The sequence below is a fragment of the Pantherophis guttatus genome, chromosome 1 (genome assembly GCF_059756535.1).
Source record: "Pantherophis guttatus breed Tessera chromosome 1, ASM5975653v1, whole genome shotgun sequence".
Classification (NCBI taxonomy): Eukaryota; Metazoa; Chordata; class Lepidosauria; order Squamata; family Colubridae; genus Pantherophis; species Pantherophis guttatus.
In genome coordinates, this window is record NC_142063.1 from 175,918,322 (window position 1) to 175,924,326 (window position 6,005).

Genomic DNA, 6,005 nt, shown 5'->3' on the forward strand with positions numbered 1-6,005 from the left:
GGGCACGGCCCAGGAGCTTTTGCGCACGGCCCAGGAGCCTTTGCGCTGCAGCGTTCATGTCCCCCGGCCGCTGCGCGGCCCGGTGCCAGGTACTCCACGGCCCGGCACCGGTCCGCGGACCGGGGGTTGGGGACCACTGGTCTAAACCACCGTATGTAGGACTACATGTAGCCTTCTATATTACTGAGAACTGGATAATGCCTTGACCAAATATGTGAGTATGTCATCTAGTTAAAAGTACATAATTGTGTCATCTTAGTTTTTTATTTATTATGTATTAATTTTTTATGTTGCCCATCTTGCAGTTCAAAGTGACTCTGGGTGGCTGTTGTTGTGGATACATATTGGAATTCATAGGTTGATAGTTGCATGATGACATATGGGTGTAGAGACTCCAGCATAAAGTAATTATGTATTTTAGTGCTATTGTTGTTCTTTAATGTATCTTGAGCTCCACCTAGTGGCCAAACACAAATCTTTGAGACCCGGCCCTTTAAGGGCCATCTTCCCAGAATCCCTCATTCCAAAAAACAAGTGCATTCTGGGATTCCAGAATCCCTTTCCTTTAGAGCAGTGTTTCTCAACCTTGGAAGCTTGAAGATGGGTGGACTTCAACTCCCAGAATTCCCCAGCCAGCGCTGCTGGCTGGGGGATTCTGGGAGTTGAAGTCCACCCATCTTCAAGCTACCAAGGTTGAGAAACACTGCTTTAGAGGAAACAGAAGCACCAGGAAGAATCCAGCCTAATTCATGGCACATGTCCGTCTGAGGACAAAAATCCATAAACCATAGACACAGCATCGCTGGTGAAATTTAGATTTGTCAGTATTTGTTCATTGTTATGCTCACCAGCAACTCAACGCTGCTTATTTGGTATTTGGGTTCCTATTGTATGTGTTTCTATTTTTCCCAGTTACACCGTCCTGTTCCTTTAATAAAACATTCAGTTCTATGCACATGGTCTGTTTTATTGGAGGATAGGTGGGTTTAGCTGCATGTCAGGCTGCACACAAAGTAACATGTAGGGAGGACAGAATACTGTGATTATGTCATTCAGTGATGTAAACATGAACAGTGTTAATAAGAATGGTAATTCTTTTGGGAACATCTGCTTAGATAAAGATATCCTTTTTTAAGATATGTGGTTTAAGTTCACCACATTGAAAAGAACTAAATATAAATCTAAAGGCATGATTGAGTTGCCTTGTGGCGGGATGGGCAGCAAATAAAATAAATAAGTAAATAAATAAACAAATAAATAGTTCATGATGAAAGAAAATTTGTGAAGGTGATAAGAATACAGAAGAGATTATTATTTGCCAATGGTTGACTTGGGAAAAACTGTGTATGGAAGTAAAGGAAATAAATAAAAAATAACCAGAGAAGTTAAACCTAGGGTAGCATGCAAGGATATGAAGGTACCAAAAAGCAAAATGAATAGTAGTCTTGTAATCTAGTTATAGCTCTGTATCTTTTTCCTGTTCCTGTCTCATGTTTTTATTCTTTGGTTTAGTATTTGTTATTCTCTTTCTGCCAAATGTTATTGAAATTGGTGCAATATCATTTTGGCTTGATTGATGGATGGATGGATCTGATATCTCTTCTGCAATCAAACAACAGTGGAATAAAGGTACAACTAATCATTCACAGTGAAAGAATATTAAACTAAATTATTTCCAGGGGGGAATCTGTTTGAAAGATTCTCCCTTGTCTTTCTTTAGCAGTTGGTTGCATTTAGTTGGGCTGCTTTCAGACCTAATGTGATGAAATTTGCACCTTTAATGGGAGTTCCTTAATGCCTTTTCTTATTGTTTGCTTTTTTCCTTTTTAGTTTTAGTTAAACCACAAGTCAGTGTGTTGCAAAGCATCATCTTCACTCCCACAAATGCATCACAACTATTTTTATTTTAATAAAAATGGCTGTTTGGGAGAGTTCAGCACCTTTGTGGTCACTCTCATTAAATTAAATATAGTAGGTCTAGTACAGGGATGTCAAACTCAAGGCCCGAGGGACAGATCCAGCCCATGGAGTGCTTAGATCTGGCCCATGGGGCAAACCTGGATACCAGGACCGGCCCGTGGTGCCTCTGGCAGCAAAAACGGAGCTCCATTTTCCCTGGCAGAGAGTTGCAGGAAGCCGTCATTGACAGTCTGCCCACATTTTTGACCACCGAGTGCTTCAACCTCCTATCTCCTCCTATCTTTATCCTTTTGGCCCCTTGCATTCCTCAACCCTATCAAGCACCATGCTTTCTTAGCATGCCACAGGCTAGAGCGGCAGTATCACAAAAGAGCCCCTTTGCTCTATACTATAAGTATCCTTCGGGAAGCAGCCACTGCACCATGTGGCCTTCCTAAACAGTGGAGGCTGTGTGAGTCCATTTCATAACCAAGCATCAATTTTGGAGGCACTGTGATGAGTTATGGTCACTCCAAAATGGTGCCCAGGACAGAGCCATATGGCCTGCAAAGAAGCTAGGATGGAGGGACCTGCTCTCCTTTCCCAATGTGAGCTTCTGAAATATACATATATATTATGTGCATGTGCATTATATGCACAATAGTGGAGAAATACTGAAATAACAACAATTGAGGAATGGATTGTGAACATGACAAACATTGCAGAAATTGCAAAGCTGACCTATTTGGTCAGGATCAAAACAATTATACGAGAGAGACTGGCTGAGGTAGGGAGAGGAGTCAAATGGAGAATTAGTCTGGAATCCCGATTTGAGCACAAGAGGGTAAAGTCCAACCTTCTTGAATGCCACTGAACTTTATCTAGTTTCACTCCGGTGCCAACCATCAATCTGAGAAGATTCAAGTATGTGTCTGACAAAATGAGAATAAGTGAAATAATGATTTCTAAATTAAATAATTGAGAAAGATTGAATAAGGGGCTGAAGACATTTTTGTAATATCAAAGAAGGAGGGATTAATAATGAATTTATTTAGAACTGCTGAAAACAGATTTGGAAGTCACTTCTTTTTTCTGGTTGTTTCTTTAATTATCTTTTTTCTTTTTCTGTACTTCTTTCTTTTTCTTTTTCTTCTTTCTTTTTTTCTTTATATATTTTCATATTTTATCTTTGTAAAAAAAACCTCTTAATAAAAATTATATCCAAAAAATAATGAAATTCACTGAACATTCTGTAAACACATTGCTTTGAAATCAATGATATCTCAACAATGCATTCCGCCATAGTCATGCAAATTATTCAGACTTGCATTCAGATTAACTGTATAACACAGGGGTGTCAAACTCAAGGCTCAGGGACTGGATCCGGCCCATGGAGTGCTTAGATCTGGCCTGCGGGGCTGCCCCGGAAACAGCGAAGGACCAGCCCATGGTGCCTCTGCCAGCAAAAACAGAGCTCAGGTCAGCCACAGGTGGCCCTTGCAAGATCCATTTTCACTGGCAGAGGATTGCAGGAGGCCGTCGCAGCTGAAAACTGAGCTTGGGAGCCAGTTTTCGCTGGCAGAATGCTTGGGCTACCACAGCCGCCCCCAATACGAGTGACATCAAGCTGGCCACACCCATATTGTCCACACCCACTCCATGCCCCCTGAGGCCAAACACAACCCTGATGTGGCCCTCAGTGAAATCAAATTTGACACCCCTGGTACAGCTGCCGAACAGCTGCCGAGTTGCTTGTCACAATCAAGAATAATTTATTGGCAATTAGAAAAGTCTGGTTCTTCATCAATTTCATTCAGTTTACAAAGGACTTGTGTTCTTACGCAGGTGCTCAAACTTTGTTTCTGAATTCTACCATTTCAGACTGCAGATAGAGTTCACATAACTAAATATATTTTCCATAGAATATATAGCATTGGGTTCAGCTATTTTGCCTCAAAAAATACTTTAAATTATATTTTGTGTATTTTAGGGTTCATACTATGGTTTTCATATATATTCTACTTCAGAATTTTTTTTTTTAAAAAACCACTATGGTACCAATCTTCAGTACTTGGGATCAGAAGTAGTTCTGGAGAGCTTAAAAAAGATAGTTGGGGGCCGTATGAAATTCTGGTGCTTTAGATTGCCCATTCTAGTGGCAGAGTATAATGATGGTTATTCTACTGATATAAAACTTCAAATTTATATTAAAAATGCTTCTAATTTGTTAAGTAGCAGTTACCCATCTTTAGAACTGTCTGGGTATGAAAAATTGTTCATAGGACTAAATCCTTTAAAGTCAACTGTACACAAAATATCACCCCTAAAATAACTAATAATGATTACAACTGTTGCTTTGGATTAACATATTTTTGCTTCAGCAACTGATTGTTTGAACTTACAATTAAAATTACTTTGAGACAAGAATATTTTCCTTAATTTCCCTTTTCTTTGTTACCTTGTCATATCACAGATAATGTATCAGAGCTCATTGATTAATCACTTGACACTTATATAAGACTACCTACAAATTATAGCATTTGATTATAAACCATTACATCAGCTACACAACTCCTTCTTACTTCTACATTTCATTACTGTGAAAGAGACAGGCAATCAAGCTATATTCACATGTAGAATTGTCAGTGTAAGAAAGATATACACTTGAGAATAAAATCCATTTTAGGTGTTAAACAGCGTACAGTTTGAAATATATTGAAAAGTGAGTTAATAATGGATAGTGATTCAGGCAATATTTGGACTGTGTCACATTGTTCTAAATTTGTTTGGTATTCTTCACAATGGAAAAAATCAGAAATCCTCCCATTGAGCATCCTGCTTCAGCATTGAGCATTAATTAATAATTAATTGGAGAATACGACATTGATTTGGGGCATGGAGAAAACAAAACTGTCCTTAATTAGCATGACATCAATTAATACCACCTTTTGCTTCAATAGCAATGTTTTCTACATTTGATGATAATGATGATGATGATCATGTACCATCCTATTCTCAACAACTTCATGAATGATGGCTATTACATTGAACTTAGTCCAATAAATATTGATCCAGTTGGCAGTACATTACCTGTAATAATCCATGATTAATATGATGATACATTTAGGTGCCTTGAAACAGAGCTCCAAATACATTATTTAACATGAATATTAAACATAAATTATGTCTGTGCTTTGCCAACAGCACTCAAACATTTCTGTGATGAGTTCAAAATGCTGGTTTAAAGCCTGATGGCTTGCTGCTGAGATATTTGAAATACTGCTTGGACATTGTGATTCTCTGTCTTTCTTTACTTTCAACTTTAGAAACCATTTAAAGCACTTTCTGTAGTTTGAGCAGTGTTTTAAGGAAAACTCAGAATACTATTATTTTTTTCTATTAAACTAAATAATTACACAAAATAAATCAACAATATACCTGATGACAGATTTTAAGTGCATGTCAAATTATACTAAATTACAATGAACCTGTGTTATAGAATCAAGGGGCTGGAGATTTTTTTGTCTATCCCCTGTCAAGAAGGGGGTCTTTATAACATCCCAGATGAATGACTGCTCAATCTTTTCTCGAAAACCTCCAGTGATGGAGCACACAAAACTCCGGGACACAAGCGCTTCCATTGATTAATTGTACTCATTGTCAGGAAATTCCTCCTGAGTTCCAGGTTGGTTCTCCCTTTGATGAGCTTCCACCCACTGCTTCTTGTCTTGCACTCAGGTGCTTTGGAAAATAAATCATCCCCCTCTTCCCTGTAACAACCCTTCAAGTATTGGAAGACGCTTTCATGTCACCCCAAGCCTTCTTTTTGTTAGACGAAACATACCAAGTTCCCTTAGCTATTCATAGTATGATTTAGATTTAGATTTAGATTGTATGATTTAAGCTGTGGTGGCACGGTGGTTAGAATGCAGTATTGCAGGCTACTTCTGCTGACTGCTGGCTGTCTGCAATTTGGCATTTTGAATCTCACCAGGCTCAAGGTTGACACAGCCTTCCATCCTTCCGAGGTCGGTAAAATGAGGTCCCAGATTGTTGTGGGCAATAAACTGACTCTGTAAATTACTTAGAGAGGGTTGTAAAGCACT

General features: G+C 38.8%; 1 protein-coding gene across 4 annotated transcripts in view; it reads right to left on the reverse strand.

The window, feature by feature from the left end:
* The window catches only part of ERBB4 (erb-b2 receptor tyrosine kinase 4), a 1,174,706-nt gene that overhangs the window by 1,118,590 nt on the left and 50,111 nt on the right, over positions 1–6,005 (reverse strand). The gene's annotated exons all lie outside the window — the stretch shown is intronic.